The 15,953-nt window shown below is 39.4% G+C and overlaps 1 protein-coding gene across 2 annotated transcripts in view; it reads right to left on the bottom strand.

Moving 5' to 3' along the window:
• Positions 1-11,593, bottom strand: part of casr (calcium-sensing receptor) — a 75,049-nt gene extending 63,456 nt beyond the window's left edge. For both annotated transcript variants that reach the window (XM_067992998.1, XM_067992995.1), the window contains exon 1: positions 11,433-11,593. The gene's annotated coding sequence lies outside the window, so the exon portion shown is untranslated. The remainder of the gene's footprint in view (positions 1-11,432) is intronic.
• Positions 11,594-15,953: the final 4,360 nt, after the last annotated feature.

Raw genomic sequence — 15,953 nt, 5'->3', positions numbered from 1 at the left:
AGTCGTACCAGTCACTGTGGTCTCCTGGACCTTGCATGATCATCTGGGGGGGGGGGGGGGGGGGGATTTCCCAGAGTTTTTTTCCTAAATTAGCCTAAAGTTTTTAAAATCTTTTTTGCCTCTCATGTGAGATTGCATGGCAGTGGGGGTGAGTTAATGATGTGAACAAGATGCACTATGGTGAACAGGCCAAGCTTGATGGATCAGCTGGTGTTTTCATGACCTTGTTCATAGGAGACACCGAGAAGTAGAAGATATTAGAATCATAGAAAGGTTACAGCACAGGAGGCCATTCGGCCCATCAAGTCCGTGCTGGCTCTATGCAAGAGCAATCCAGCTAGTCCCACTCCCCTGCCCTTTCCCCTAGCCCTGCAATTTTTTTTCCTGACATGTACTTATCCAGTTCCCTCTTGAAGGCCATGATTGAATCTGCCTCCACCACCCCCTCGGGCAGTGCATTCCAGATCCTAACCACTTGCTGTGTAAAAAAGTTTCCCCTCATGTCACCTTTGTCAATCACCTTAAATCTATGTCCTCTTTTTCTTGACCCTTCCGCCAATGGGAATAGTTACCCTCTATCTACTCTGTCTAGACCCTTCATGATTTTGAATACCTCTATCAAATCTCCTCTCAACCTTCTCTGTTCCAAAAAGAACAACCCCAGCTTCTCCAGTCTATCCACGTAACTAAAGTCCCTCATCCCTGGAATCATTCTAGAAAATCTCTTCTGTACCCTCTCTAAGGCCTTCACATCCTTCCTAAAGTGTGGTGCCCAGAACTGGACACAATACTCCAGCTGTGGCCAAACCAGTGTTTTATAAAGGTTCGTCACGACTTCCTTGCTTTTGTACTCTATGCCTCTATTTATAAAGCCCAGGATCCTGTATGCTTTTCTAACTGCTTTCTCAACCTGCCCTGCCATCTTCAACGATTTGTGTACATATACCCCCAGATCTCTCTGTTCTTGCACCCCTTTTAGAATTGTGCCCTTTAGTTTATATTGCTTCTCCTCATTCTTCCTACCAAAATGTATCACCTCGTATTTTTCTGCGTTAAATTTAATCCGTCACATGTCTGCCCATGACACCAGCCTGCCTATGTCCTCTTGAAATTTATCACTATCCTCCTCACTGTTCACTACACTTCCAAGTTTTGTGTCATCTGCGAATTTGGAAATTGTGCCCTGTACACCCAAGTCCAAGTCATTAATATATATCAAGAAAAGCAGTGGCCCTAATACCGACCCTCGGGGAACACCACTGTACACCTCCCTCCAGTCTGAAAAACAACTGTTCACCACTACTCTCTGTTTCCTGTTACTTAGCCAATTTTGTATCCATGCTGCTACTGCCCCTTTTATTCCATGGGCTTCAATCTTGATGACAAGCCTATTATGCAGCACTTTATCAAACACCTTTTGAAGGTCCATATACACCACATCATATTATAGGTAATCTATCGTTCGAATGCTTAACATCCCTCTCGGCTAGTTAAGAGAGGCATTAAAATGGGTTACCACCTCTATTTAAATAGCAAAGGGAGGAATTTCACACAACTAGTTCACACACAGTAGTTCCAGATATCCACTATTATGTGGGATAAAAAGTGTTATCTCTAGCCAAGTTTATGGTTTGCTAACTTTGAACTTGTAGTACCTGTTTCTGTGCTGACATTATAGGAACAAAGGAACATTGGAACAGCAGGCCATTCAGCCCCTCGAGTCTGTTCCACCATTCAATTAGATCATAGCTAGTCTGTATCTTAACTCCATTTACCTGCCTTGGTCCCATATCCGTTAATCCCCTCACCTATCTATCTCAGTTTGGAAATTTTCAATTGACCTAGCCTCAACAGCTTTTTGGGGGGAGAGATTTCCACTGTGTGAAGAAGTGCTTCCTGACATCACCCCTCAAAGTCCTAGCTTTAATTTTAAGGTTATGCCCCTTTGTTCTGGAAATCAAATATGAATTTATCAATCAAATATCCTTCTTACATCTACATCATCTGTGCTTATTATCATTTTCGAGATGTGGATCATGTTCTGCTAACAACAGAACACATTCCTTCTACAAGTCTCTACTCATAATTTAGAACCATGAGTTCTAGAATCATTCTTGTTCCTTTTTTTCTAATGCATCAGTGCTTTTTTGAAGGTTGGAGATCTAAGATTGCACACTATTTCAAGTGTGACCTTATCAGTGAGCATAAATAAGGTAAACATCAAGGTTAACATACCTGAACATTTTCTGTAGTAATCAGTGCCAGTGCTCTCTGGAAATCACTACATGGTATTTACATAGTAGATCAGCAACATTCATCACTAGAACAATTCTTCCTTCAAAATCTGTATCTTAAATTTGGCAACACATTTTAAAGATTTTTATCTTTCAATTCAATATTTTTAATTTGTTCAACACCAGCATTCCACAAACATCAAGGTATCTTAAACTCAGTGTAAGTCCCCAATCAATAACTAAAACACAGTCTACAGTCAGTCTACATTCACTGTTCAAATGAGCTGTGATTGAACATTTCACATTGACTAAAGTCAAAATTAAATGAATAACATTACGGATCCCTCAGTGACATGATAATGGATTCAGTTGTGAAAAGCCCCGAGGGGATGGAGCTGTGCTAATTGCCTAGTATTTGGCTAACATGTTGGAAGGATATTATTGACAATATTTTGACTATTACTAAACAGCAATTATAAAGGTTATGTGAAAAGTGTGAGAGTTAACACTATCGCAAATCAAACGTAATATTAGAGTGGTGTAGACGGATTCCTGCACTTCATTTAACCCCTACTATATCTGACCTGGGAATCCTGGAGACTCCAACTCAGTGTGACGAATAATTATGCTTCACCATCAGTATTCATCACTTACACAAGCTTAAAATCCACAAAAAAAATTAAATTCAAAAAGGTAAATGAATAAATAACTTTTCATCTCTCTCTTAAAATATGAATGCCTAAAAAGCTGTTTAACTTCCCCCTTTTTTAAATGTATTTTTCTTGTCAATCTTCTCCCCTCCCCTGTTCAGGTATGTTAACCTTGATGTTTACCTTATTTATGCTCACTGATAAGGTCACACTTGAAATAGTGTGCAATCTTAGATCTCCAACCTTCAAAAAAGCACTGATGCATTAGAAAAAAAGGAACAAGAATGATTCTAGAACTCATGGTTCTAATATCTTGAAAATTTTGATCAAATCATCCCCTAATCTTCTAAATTCCAGAGAATACAACCCTAGTTTGTGTAATCTCTCCTCGTAATTTAACCCTTGGAGTCCAGCTATCATTCTAGTAAATCTACGCTGCACTCCTTCCAAGGTCGATATATCTTCCTAAGGTGCAGTGCCCAGAACTGAACACAGTACTCCAGGTGTGGTCTAACCAGGGCTTTGTATAGCTGTAGCATAACTTCTACCCCCTTGTATTCTTGTCCTGTAGATATAAAGGCCAGCATTCCATTAGCCTTTTTGATTATTTTCTGTAGCTGTCCATGACATTTTAATGATTTATGTACATGGACCCCCTAAGTCTCTTTGGACTTCCACTGTTTCGAGCTTTTCACCATTTAGAAAGTACTCTGATCTATCCTTTTTAGGTCCAAAGTGGATGACCTCACACTTGCCGACATTCAAATCCATTTGCCACAGTTTTGCCCATTCATTTAATCTATTAATATCCCTCTGTAATTTTAAGCTTCCCTACACAAGGCTACACTGCTCACAATGCTGCCTATCTTTGCTTCATCGGCAAACTTGGATATGTTGCTCTCTATCCCCTGTAATGTTGACTTTGTGCGAAGTATAGTTCCATGGGCACTGGTCATTGGTCACTCTGGTATCTCACTGAAATGGCCATTATCCATCTGTGAACTTTGCCCATATCTGTCAGCAGATTATTTTAACTGGAAACTAATGAATAAGATGCATTTGTTGTGGATTTTAGCCCATTAGTACCAACCTTGAGTGCTAAAACCTGAAGATCAACTCTCAGTTCATAATTGCCCTTTTAATTAAAAGTAAATGTGTGCCTTATTTAAAAATAGATTCCTTTGCTGTGTGTGATCCTTCATAATTCATTAAAAAATGAAAAGTTTTGACACAGAGCAAAACTGCAAGCTATCATTTGTTTCACAAAAGCCAGGCAATTAAAACCATCCTTTATGGCTAATCCATCAATCTAAATATTAAGTGACACTAAAGTCGATTAGTCACATTTGCACTAAGTTTCACCAGTTATCCAATATATACACATAGCCTTTGCTAAAGGAAAATATGTTTTCTAGGACTTGCATTCATTATGATTGATTATTAAGAGTTTGTGACATAATCCAAGCCTGCTCTGTCCCTTAGGTCCCCGTGGTGGCTAAACAGTGTTTTAATACACTGTCTGAGAAGTTCTTTACCATAAATGGAGAATAGGTAAGGGAAAGGTGAAATTAAGTAAAACTGAACTAAATGCACAGTTCATTCTAGAGACATTGGCCTAGAAATTCAATGGCGCTGTGCCCATTTTACACGCGCGAAATGGGTGCCAAAGTATCCAATATAGCGGGCACGCTCATTACGCACCGGAGTTGCGCTGCTCGCCATATTGGTAAAAGCAGAAAAAAAGGTGGCCAGGGCCCATGTCTGAAACAGGCGTCAGGCCCCCTATTGGTATATGCAAAAAAACCTAACACCTGTTTGAGGCCCCCTTTGTAAAATGTCTGCCCTGAATGCCGTTCGGAAAAAGGTAATCCTTAAAAGGAGGTTGCCACCAAAAAGGTACGTTTTTTTACAAACTACTTACCGGAATGTGGAGCCGGGAAGTACAGGAGTGATCCTTCTGGCTCCAATGCAGTGCCAAGGACCATTGCTGGCCCCCTCCCGATCCCTGCCCCTTTCTCTCCTGTGCCTGCGGAAGTACTGATAAACTTGCCAACATACTCATGGCTATGTAAAGGAGAAGGCTGTGCCAAATGAAAGAAAGAATCTGTCTGGGGTAGTGACCAATAGGAGCCAATTTTTCTGGATGCCCTCTGGCCCAGTGCCAGATAGACCCAAAGTGTGATGCTTCTGTCCAGGCTCAGCTTTGGATGATTTTGGTGTCCCGAGCCCAGGGGCAAATCCCAGCACAGGCCCTAATGCAGGGAAACATGAAAGACATACAGCTGCGAATCTGGCCACCAGCCTTATGGCTTTCTGGCAAACGTGAGTGCTTGCATAGGCTCTGGTGCCAAAAATAAATTTTGGGGCCCCCACTACAATCTGGAGGACGCTGGATGCCAGAGCTTAACAGGCAACTCTTGCATCAAACATATGAGTGGGCTTAGTCTCTGCCACTGGGCCCAACTACTGGGAAATGGAGGGGAGCCTTATGGAGGCAGGGATACGGCAGAGTGTCACCTGAGCACTTTTCCACCCCCAGTCTCCCTAGGGCTGCCAAAAAAGAAGCAAGGGTTGGCAGAAAGTTGAAAAGGTACTTCTTGTATTTCTGATTGAGGTTGGAGATACTAAGAGTTAAAGATCTAAAGTATTAGGAGAGACTCAAAGAACCAAGTTTAATTTAATTGTAAAAACAATTGAGAAGGGATTTGATTTGGGTCCATGAATGGATGAGAGGAATGAATAATGTAGATGTAATCAGGTTACTTATCTCAGACTGCAACCATAGAACTAATAACATGAAAATAAAATTATTAAGTCTCAAGCAAAACTAGAGACTGTAGGCCAATTTTTGTGTCAATTATGTCCAGTTCACAGTGTGAGGAAAAATTAAACTGGATTATAAAGGTTGGTGGTGGTCTCTCACTTGTAATGGACCAGGTAAAGAGGTAGATAGATACCTGTAACGCCAGGTTTTCACTCCTTTTGAACATGACCCACTTTGCCACTGGGCCTGGAGATAGGAGATTCATAATAATCAAATGAGGTGGAAGTGACATCATAATTTCCAAATCACATCTATATATATATATATATATATATATATAAAAAATGACTGTCCATGGTTGCTAGGGCATCAGCTAGCGGCAGAAGTTCATTTAAACGACAAACTAAGAAGATTAAAGGAATAGTGTTAAGTTCATTTCTGCACCTTTTCCTTTAAATATCCTCAAAATAAAACGTTTGCTTTTTTCATCTTGTAAGTTGATACCCTGTTCAATTTAATACAATTAACATGCATAACAATTTAAATACAGGATAGATAAAAGCTCACTGTTCACTCTTTTCCTTTTTCTAGTTTCCTTTCCATATCTTAGATCTTGAACTTAACTCCCCTTCTAATTATAGGGTAGAAAAATCTAACCAAATCACTTAAAAGCTCAAGATAAAGAGGATAGGAATGTCATTTTTATAAATAAATTGAATCTTGATGGTATTTTTGAGATTCGCTTTCTTCATGTAAAGAGAAGAAAGGGAAACGCTGCAGATTTCTTGCAGTACATTTGTATAAAAGATCATAATCAATTTTTATGTATTCCTTTTAACTTATCAAGACAGTTGGAAAATGTATCTTCTCATCTAGGGTATCCTTGAGTTTTCTCCTGTCCCATTAAACTATGAATCAACAGATGAGTGGTTCTATGCTGCACAGGAAGGAGTTCAGGCCCCACACAATATAAAAAGGGGAAGTACTTCTAAATCACATACAAAAGCCTTGGTAATCATGAACCCATTTGAGTAAGGGGAATTTTTTCAAGGGTCAATGAATTAACTATTTATACTGACTCTTAAAATATTGAAACTATTGATTTTTGAAACATTTGCCCTTATGCAAGTCGGTTGTTCCCATTAATGGTTTACTGCTAGTGTTTCTGGACATTGGCCTGGTGAAGTATTCCAATTATAATAATTAATAACTAATCAGTCAAACAAGCCCAATCATAGAATTGAGTCATAGAATCATAGAATTTTACAGCATAGAATGAGGCCATTTGGCCCATTGTGCCTGTGCTGGCTCTTTGGAAGAGCTGTTTAATTTAGTTCCACACCCCAGCTTTATCTCCATAGCCCTGAAAATGTGTCCTCTTCAAGTACATGTCCAATTGCCTTTTGAAAGTTCCTACGGAATCTGATTCCACCACCCTTTCAGGTAATGCATTCACACCTCTGTGTGAAAACATTTCTCCTCATTTCCCCTCTAGTTCTTTTGCCAATTATTTTAAATCTATGACCTCTGGTTACCGACCCACTTGCCAAAGGAAACAGTTTCTCCCCTTGCTCTATCAAAACCCCTCATTATTTTGAATACCTTTATTAGGTCTCCCCTTAACCTTCTCTGCTCTAAGGAGAACAATCCCAGCTTCTCCAATCTCTCCACATAACTGAAGTCCCCCATCCCTGGTATCATCTTGGTATATCCCCTCCAAAGACTTGACATCCTTCCTAAAGTGTGGTGCCCAGAATTATACACAATACTCCAGCTGAGGCCTAACCAGTGATTTGTAAAGGTTTAGCAAGACTGACTTGTTTTTGTATTCAGTGCCCCTATTTACAAAGCCAAGTATCCCATACTTTCTTAACCACCTTATCAACTTGCCATCTTTAAAGATTTGTGAATAAGCACCCCCAGGTCCCTCTGCTCTTGCAGCCCCTCAAAATAGTACAATTTAGATTATACTGCCTCTCCATGTTGTTCCTCCCAAAGTGCATCATTTCACATTTATCCACATTAAATTGCATCTGCCATGTGTCTGCCCATTTCATCAGTTTGTCTATGTCCTCCTGAAGTCTGCTACCATCCTCCTCACTGTTTACTACGTAGCCAAGTTTTGTATCATCCACAAACTTCGAAACTGTACTCCCATTACACAAGTCCAGGTCATTTATATATAACAAGAAAAGCAGTGGTCCTAATACTGACCCCTGGGGGACCCCACTGCATACTTCTCTCCAGTCAGAAAAACATTTGTTCACCACTACCCTCTGCCTCCTTAGCCAATTACGCACCCGAGTTACCACTGTCCCTTTAATACCATGTGCTTCTATTTTCTGAATAAGTCTGTTATGTGGTACTTTATCAAAGTCCATATATACAACATCTATTGCACTACCTTCATCAACCCTCTCTGATACTTCATCAAAGAATTCAATCAGGTTAGTCAGACACTATTTGCCTTTAACAAATCCATGCTGGCTGTCCTTTATTAATCCATGCTTCACCAAGTGAGAATTAATTTTGTCCTTGACAATGGTGTCTAGTAGTTTTCCCGTCATTGACGTTAGACTGACTGGCCTGTGTTACCGGGTTTATCCCTCTCCTCCTTTTTGAACATGAGTGTAACATTTGCAATCCTCCAGTCCTCTGGCATCACTCCCAGGAGGATTGAAAGATTGTGGTCAGAGCTTCTGCTATCTCCACCCTAGCTTCCCTCAGCAAAATAGGATGCTTCCCATCTGGACTGAGGGACTTGTTAACTTTGAGTGATGCCAACCTATTTAGCACCTCCTTTCTATCTATTTTTATCCCATCCAATATTTCTACTCCCTTCTCTTCTACTGTGACATTAACTTCATCCTCTTCTTTTGTGACGATAGATGCAAAGTGCTCATTCAGTACCCCAGTCATGCCCTCTGCCTCCACAAGAAGATTTCCTTTTTTGTCCCTAATCGGCACCACCATTCCTTTAACTATCCTTTTACTTATATATGTTTATAAAAGATTTTTGGATTCCCTTTTATGTTACCTGCTAATCTTTTCTCATACTCTCGCTTTGCCCTTCTGATAGCCCTTCAATTTCACCCTGTACTCTCTGTATTCTGCCTGGTTTTCTACTGTATTCTGTGCCTGACATTTGTCATAAACCTCCTTTTTCTGTTTTATTTTAACCTCTATTTCGTTTGTCATCCAGGGAGCTCTAGCTTTGGATGTCCCATCTTTCCTCCTTATGGGAATACGTTTGGTTTGTCCCCAAACTATCTCTGCCTTGAAGGCCTGCCATTGCTCATTTACTGTTTTCTTGGCCAATCTTTGTTTCCAGTCCACCTGTGCTGGATCCCTTCTCAAATCACTGAAATTGGCTGTCTTCCTGTTAGGTATTTTCACCTTTGATTTTTTATTGTCCCTTTCCATAACCACTTTAAACCTAATTAGATTATGATCACTATTACCCAGATGTTCTTCCACTGAACCACACTCCACTTGCCCTATTTTATTCCCCAGAACTAGATCCAGCACTGCTTCCTCCCTCGTTGGGCTAGAAAAATACCGATTAAGGAAGTTCTCCTGTACACATCTTAGGAATTCTTCACCCTCCTTGCCCTACACACTGTTTTTCCCTAGTCTATATTAGGGTAATTGAAGTCCCCTACCATTACTGCTCTATTATTTTTACATTTCTCTGAATTTTCCCAAAGATTTGCTCCTCTATCTCCTTACTATTTGGGGATCTATTGTAATGTAACAGTAACTTTTCTGTTCCTTAACTCTAACAAATAGATTCAGTCTTTGAACCCTCTAGTATATCATCCCTCTGTTGAACTGTAAGATTTTCCTTGATCAATACTGCCACCCCGCCCCCCCATCATGCACATACATTTCTTTAAAGGAACTGACTTTTAAGCTATGACTCTTGTTGACAAACAGTCGGATATTGGTGATATTTTCTACTAAAGCATTGAGTAAGTACAAGGTACACTGACTATATCTTATGGCATAAGAGCACTGTAATCTCTGAGCTTTTATAATGGGAGATTCTCATTTGCAGAGATATACAAGTGGCTCTTGCCACCACAGATCCTTTGAAAAAGTTTGAGGGCTGATTTAAGTCCTGCCCACCGGGTGTAAACCGGGCAGTGGGCAGTAAAAATGGCCCATGCGATTTACCCGCACTGATCCTGGCCACTTGTGCAGTTCCCACTCCTTTCACCCCACCATTGGCGGCTGTACCTTCAGTCGTCTAGGCCCTAATCTCTGGAATTCCCTCCCTAAACCTCTTTCTTCTTTCTTCTCCTTTAAGTCCCTCCTTAAAACCTACCACTTTGATCAAGCTTTTAGCCACTCCTCCTAATATCCCTTTCTTAGGCACGGCATCAACTTTTGTCTGACTGTGCTCCTGTGAAGCACTTTGTGATGTTTTCCTATGTTAAAGGCGCTATATAAATGCAAGTTGTTGTTGAATTAAATATTTGACATTTCTGCAATTATTTTAGCCTATGCCCATTTTAATGAAATTAATATGCTTGGCCAGGAGAACAGATATTCTATTCGCAGCCCAGACTGCAGAACAGTTTATAATAAAAATGCAGGTTACAATAATAGTCTAAAATCATTTGCACTTCATAACTTCTTTCATTGCAGTTAAAGGGACATTATTTCACAATTTAATTCCTATTCAGTGAGTATTTGTGGTAAACGAAAAAGCTTTCCACAATGTTGAAAATTATTATGCAAGGTTGTACAAATAATTGTGCAATCAATTTCTTTGGATAATCAGCATCTGGCACGGAAAAATACAAAACAGTTAGCTTTTTTGTGCACTGTGTAGTACAACTCTTCTGCATGTACCTTTAATATAATACCATTTTCAAGAAGAGAGACAGTAGAATAAAGCATTTTCAGCCATTTGAAAATCTAGGTTCTGATAATGGACATTCAAAAAGTTCACTTTCAATGTACCTGACCAGGAAGGAAAAGTTTTAGCTGCATTTTAAAAACTGGATTAGATTAATTAAGTCTTTATAGGGGAAGATTTTTAATTTACCACTTGGGCATATATCTGGCATTGCAAATTGGCTGGCCGTTTTAGAAACCGGCCGATATTCCTTTCCATTGAAATCAATGAAAGGGAAAACTGAGTGGCTGATCCGTAATGGCAGTTTTATACAAGGGCGGAAAGTTGAAAATTTACTCCATAAATGTTTTCTAATGAGAACTCACCCTTTTAAACTTTAGTCTTCATCCAACACACATGTTTACCTTAATTACCAGATTAATATATCTGTTACAAGTTGAATTTCAAAATATAACAGTCATAATTTTTCCAGCAAGGTCCTATCCTTTTAACTTTTATTCAGCCCCTGCATACCCTAATTCCACAAACGTTACAGTTACAAAATCTGTTTTTCAATATCTGGGGTTCAAATAATGTTTTGAAGTTTATATTGCGGTCCGTATTTCATATACCAGCCCTCATGAGGACACGCAATTACATATCTTGGCTAATTCCTTTTTTTAGGCCATAATTGAAACAAAAAAAATATTTTTCAATAGATTATACATTGCCCTCACGTTTTAAGCTCTGGCATTACTTATTCCATTCACTTTTGCTCCTGAAAATGATTATTATCACTATAGTCTGTTTACTGTCCTGTTCTGTCTCATCTTAAGTCCACAGAGCATGATAGTTGGTTAATGTTGAAATTACAAATTCTACCGAAAAAAAAGAGTATAAATAAGCAACTGAAATGTAATGGGATCAAAACAAATTCTTACCTTTGGTACACTGGTCAGTTATTCATGCAATAACAATGGGAAACCTGCAGAATTTTTTCTTTAGTTGAGGGCATTCTTAGAGAAATATTTTAATAACCTTCTGATAGCTAGAAATATTTCATTAACACAGATGTATGTTCCTGTAATGGCGACCGGCAGTACTCGTTTTGCAGTTGGGGGAGTTCAGCTAACAATATTTTCCTTGGGGTTAATTCAATGTAATTTAGTCTTCTCACATTAATGCAATGCACGCTAAGCTCCAAGAAAGGTCAAAGCTATATAACCTTGGTTAATGATTGAACTGATCGTCCTACTATTAAAGAAGTTGTGTTTCAAAAGAGGGGGGGATTTCTAACATTGTTAGAAAGCTTCACATCCGAGAGAATTTAAGCTGCAGTTCAATCATTCCAAGTCCAAAGGAATATGTAGAGAACTCGTTTAGAATAAAGGGATCTCAAGATAGCATGCAGCTCTTCATTATCATAACCACTAATTAGCAAGGTTTTTTTTAGATGAAAGAATTCTAAACCTGAGCTGCACGTAAAGTCAAAGCCCAATCTTGCAGTCCAGCAATCAAGCCTCTCGGGACCAGAGATCTTTTATGCCTCCCGCACCAGTCCCAATAGAAGAAGAGCTCCCCAACACTTAATTTGCCAGAGAATGTGGATGTATACCGACCTGTAGAATTCTAGGGAATATACATCAGTACTAGATCATCAGTGATTCTGTGCTCCTCTATTGTTGGGTTGTTTCAATTAAGACCTACAAAAAAGAATTGGCCAAGATATGTAATTAGGTGTCCTCATGAGGGCTGGTATATGAAGTATTCACCACAATATAAACTTGAAAATATTATTTGACCTTCAGATATTAAAAAAACAGATTTCGTAACAGTAATGTTTGTGGAAATAGGATATGCATAATTACAAAAGAATAAATGGGGGGAAATCTTCTTTTCATCTTTTGGTCCAATTACTTACAGCAGAACTTAGCTAGTACTTGGCTCAGTTGGTCAGAGAAAATGATGATTTGCATCTGAAAAGCCATACTTTTCTTGAAAAAAGGATGGACAAGCCTGAAAAACAACATATCCACTATCAGTTCAAAGTCTTGTGTTTGCAACTGAACTCAAAATGGCTCCATTCCAGTTATTTCTTCTTATGAATTTGGTCAGCACTCATTGTCTATTATAAAACTGCTGAGTGGGTCACAAAATTCCATTTCAAACTAAATGGAAAACCTTATCAGTCTGCCAAATGGGATTTTATCTTTTAAAAGTGTCCATATTTATATGCAGTACCTATTACACCTGTAGGTGGTGCTGAGATAGATCCTTACCATAGTCATGTAACGTTAGGTCCAAAAAGCAGTAGCAGCTAATGTATATCAATATTGTGAGACACCATCCAATTCTATGTAGAATCCACCTTTAACTCATCACCATTCAGTTTGAGGAGCAGCATGATCTTGTAAAAAAGCTAGAGGTAAGTTAAAGAACCTGAATAATATAATTAGTAAAGTAGCTCACCTGTCTGCAATTTAAACTGATAGCCATAGATGTGTATTTGTGCAAGCATTGATAAATTCTGGCCTCCCCCTGCTCCTCTCCTAGACCCATGTTCCAGGGAACTAGTCCTTCCATATATTGCCTAAGAACTTGGTGTCAGAATGATGAATGTTGAATAAACCACAATCTTCAACAATTGAGGAACAATACAATACCAGAGGTTGACTAACCCTATACAACCCAACCCTTTACAGTGTTCCTCCTCCCACAACTCATTCTGTAGGCCTCGCTGTTCCCCTTCCAAGTCGCCCCACCTTGGCCTATACCCAACAGAACCTTTGGAACCCTGCCCCACCATTGAGAGTATTTCGCAGCCCATGTCTTCCCCACTGAGGACTTTACTCAGCCCATCAATCCACCATCCAACTGTTAGTGTTTGGCAGCTATCCTGTCCCTCCCCTCCCACTGACAGTCTTTGTCATTGTGGCCGACTCCACTGAGAATATATGTCAACCTGGTCCAATGCTGAGAAGCTTTGCAACCATCCCCACTTAGAGTTTTCATGGCCTACCCCCCTGCCCTACATGAGAACATTCAGCACTCCTGCCTTTCCACCTGCTGAGAAACTTTGTAGGCCCTGTTCTACACTCCTGCTTACAGACTTTGACAACCCCTCAATCTGTATGACAGATAAAGTTGAAGGTCAAAAGCTTTAATTTGTCTAACTGTAATCTTGGGAACTACAGTGTGAATTAAACTGTGGACTTTGAGGATTCTGAGATGATTCTTTGTGACGTCCTTTGCTTCAAGGGTATTAAAAGCTATGGGGAATGAGCAGGAAACTGGGATTACACCAGTCGGCTTATGGAGAAAAGCGTCAGCACGAACTTGATAGGCCAAATTCCCTATTTCTGCGCTGCAACATTCTATGATTCTATGCTATAAAAGGATAACGTGTAACTGGACAGAGATATACAGGAGAAAATGTAACAGAACTCCCTCTGTTTCTGCCACAGTTGTCAACATTTCTACTCTTGATCCTTCTTACATTTTTTTTCCCTTTCTATACTTTCATCCTCATTTATCTAATTCTTGTTTTAACTCTATAAGATGAAAATATTCTTGCCATCATTTAAATACAGCAAATGCTGGAAATCTTCAGGTCAGTCAGCATCTGAAAGAGAAAGCTATGCTAACACTTCAGCTAGGACCCTCCATTCAAACTGGCATGATCAGGCTGTCCTTTTATAAGACTGATCAAAACAGAGAGGGAGGAGAACAACAACAGGTAGAGGTCCGGAGGTCAAAAATGCTAACTACTTGCACAAAGAGGCAGCTAATGGACACTTTGCATATTTCAACTCTGAACCTCTACCTGTGTTCTCCCCTCCCTCTTCCTATTACTCAGTCCTATAAAAGCTGTTCTCACCTGACTGTGGCAGTTCTGATGAAGGGCCCCCCTTGAAATGTTAACACAGCCTTCTGTTTCATATGCTGATATATTTTTTACATATTTTCAGTGTTTTATGTTTTTATTTCAGATTTCCAGCATTCACAGTTATTCTGTGTTTCTCTGCTACAGTTATCATGAACATTCCTTAAATGTCATTTTTACCATGTGATTGTTATACTACATTTTTTTTAACTTTATGCACTAAATTGAATGCTTGAAATTAAAGCAAGTTCTTGTGATACTGAACTATTCCAGAAACCAGTTCTACAATTAACTGATGTAATCAGAGCGGAGAAATCATTTTGCCATTTAGAAACATATTGTATCACATAAAAATAGTCTAGAATCCGCAAACCTTTGAAATAGATGAAATCAGAGTTGCTCTATTATGTCTAGACAATATTTTAATCACATAATAAAGTTTAGTTTGACATGCTGCTGCTTTTCTTTTGCATTTACCAGTAAGTTACTGCTTTAAGTCGTCTTTTGCCAATAAGTGGCCTCTGGGCTCTGGTAAACCTTTGACACGGCTGTTAACAAAGAAAAGCAGCACAAACAGCATGTAACTGGTTTTAGTCATTATCCCCCAAGTACTAACATTAACACATATGCTGCACATTACATTTGTCCCGAGGGGTTCTTTATTTTTTAATTAATTCCCAGCTTGCGGTTTTACAAAATGGTCTCCAAGGTTTTCCACATCATACGGTGAGCTTATTAGAGACTTTATCAAAAACAAAAAATCCTTTTTATATAAGATCATTATAATACAGGTCTCATCTTTGCCAATATATCAAGTAAACAAAAAATGTCCCAGATTGTTTTATAATAATAACAGTGCCCCAGCTGCACTTTACAATTATGTAAAGCTGAAGTGAAAATGAGGCTGTAGAGAATGGTTAAGTAGACTTTACACTGGGACCAGAGACAGAAAGGCAATTAAAGCACTAGGAAATAGCCATGTACAGTAATGCATAACATAGACTGCACACTGATGATTAAGTAATTAGTAGGTTATTCACTGGAATGTGTAGCAGAGAGGTGATTTAAACACTCACCGATTGTATTTTCCTTTCATCAACTCAAAAAGTCCCCTTATTCAAGGATGGAGACTGGTTTAACAAACAACACAACAAATAGATAATGTGAATGATTTTAAAATTTAGTTTGACTGAACAGTTTTATTTGGCATTTAGTTGTGGTAACTGCCTGACATAGCCATACTCACAGAATCATACCTTTCAGCCAACGTCCCAAACTCTTTCATTACCATCCCTCAGTACGTCCTGTCCCACGGGCAGGATAGACCTACCAGAGGTGGCGGTACAGTGATATACAGTCAGGAGGGAGTGGCCCTGGGAGTCCTCAACATTGACTCCTGACCCCATGAAATCTCATGGCATCAGGTCAAACATGGGCAAGGAAACCGCCTGCTGATTACCACCTACCGTCCTCCCTCAGCTGATCAATCAGTCCTCCTCCATGTTGAGCACCTCTTGGAGGAAGCACTGAAGGTAGCAAGGGCACAGAATGCACTCTGGGTGGTGGACTTCAATGTCCA

Source organism: Heptranchias perlo, chromosome 11 (genome assembly GCF_035084215.1).
Source record: "Heptranchias perlo isolate sHepPer1 chromosome 11, sHepPer1.hap1, whole genome shotgun sequence".
Lineage (NCBI taxonomy): Eukaryota > Metazoa > Chordata > Chondrichthyes > Hexanchiformes > Hexanchidae > Heptranchias > Heptranchias perlo.
This window is presented reverse-complemented; position numbering and strand designations above follow the sequence as displayed.